This window comes from Etheostoma spectabile, chromosome 15 (assembly GCF_008692095.1).
Source record: "Etheostoma spectabile isolate EspeVRDwgs_2016 chromosome 15, UIUC_Espe_1.0, whole genome shotgun sequence".
Lineage (NCBI taxonomy): Eukaryota > Metazoa > Chordata > Actinopteri > Perciformes > Percidae > Etheostoma > Etheostoma spectabile.
In genome coordinates this window covers 26,203,989-26,205,056 of record NC_045747.1, presented here as the reverse complement: position 1 = coordinate 26,205,056, position 1,068 = coordinate 26,203,989, and the positions used below count along the sequence as shown (strand labels likewise).

General features: G+C 36.3%; 1 protein-coding gene and 1 long non-coding RNA gene across 2 annotated transcripts in view; one reads left to right on the top strand and one right to left on the bottom strand.

Moving 5' to 3' along the window:
- Window positions 1–143, top strand: part of LOC116702405 (uncharacterized) — a 10,562-nt gene extending 10,419 nt beyond the window's left edge. Inside the window, exon 3 of the long non-coding RNA XR_004335149.1 lies at window positions 98–143. This is a non-coding gene — a long non-coding RNA (uncharacterized LOC116702405). The remainder of the gene's footprint in view (window positions 1–97) is intronic.
- Window positions 1–1,068, bottom strand: part of il16 (interleukin 16) — a 56,590-nt gene that overhangs the window by 17,413 nt on the left and 38,109 nt on the right. The gene's annotated exons all lie outside the window — the stretch shown is intronic.

The window sequence follows — 1,068 nt, the reverse complement described above, 5'->3', positions numbered from 1 at the left end:
CTTAACTGTGTCCTCCTCCTAACTGGGCCTGCTGTGTGTGTCTGTGTGTGTGTCTATGTGTCTGTGTGTCTCTGTGTGTGTCTTTGTGTCTGTACAGTATGTGTGCGTGTCTGAGTGTGTGTCTGTGTGGGGGAATGTTGTCTTTCTGCAAATGCTACTATGTTTATATTACCACACAAAGTTATACAATTGTTACATTTCAAACACTATCACCTGTTCTGATTAAGTTCTAAGAAATTAGCTCCAATATTCAATCAAACATCTTGTTTCTGTTTTGTTTTTAACCTTTTTATAATTGAATTTCCTTGTTCTCTCACAAAAAACGAAAATGATTATCTGATCATAAATGTAATCTTACAGGGGTGAATCCTTAACACAAGCATTCAATCAGACAGACAAAAACACAAAATAATCATCTTTAGGCAAATTATAGTTCATTTAATCAATACAATAAATTAAAATGAATTTATTAATTAAATAATAGCTTAAGTGAAGAGACTTACACATCAAATTTGGATGGATACTGTATATGTGTACATGTATATATACAGTACAGGCCAAAAGTTTGGACACACCTTCTCATTCAATGCCTTTCCTTTATTTTCATGACTATTTACATTATAGGTTATTACTGAAGGCATCAAAACTATGAATGAACACATATGGAAATATGTACTTAACAAAAAAGTCTACCTAATACAGCTACAAAAATAGAGAAAAAGTGACCAGTAAAAATACAGCAGACAACTACCCTTGGCTAATTAAAAAAAAAAAGTACTTTAAGATGCTTCAGGTAGGAGGGGGAGTTATTTGAACGCTGAAAGCAGGTTGGTCACTGGCAAGCAGAGGTTGCACTGCACAGTTATATTTCGTTCTCCCTGTTTTTTTGCCTTTCAGCCCCTGCATACGGGTACATGCCATGCACTGCTTTCATGCTGACATGCACACAAACACACATATATCAAAGCATGCATAATAGGCACCATTGCAACATGGTATGGGTGTTGTAAGCAACATGTTGGGCATATGCACTGATCCTTAATCCCCCCCCCCCCACACACACACACA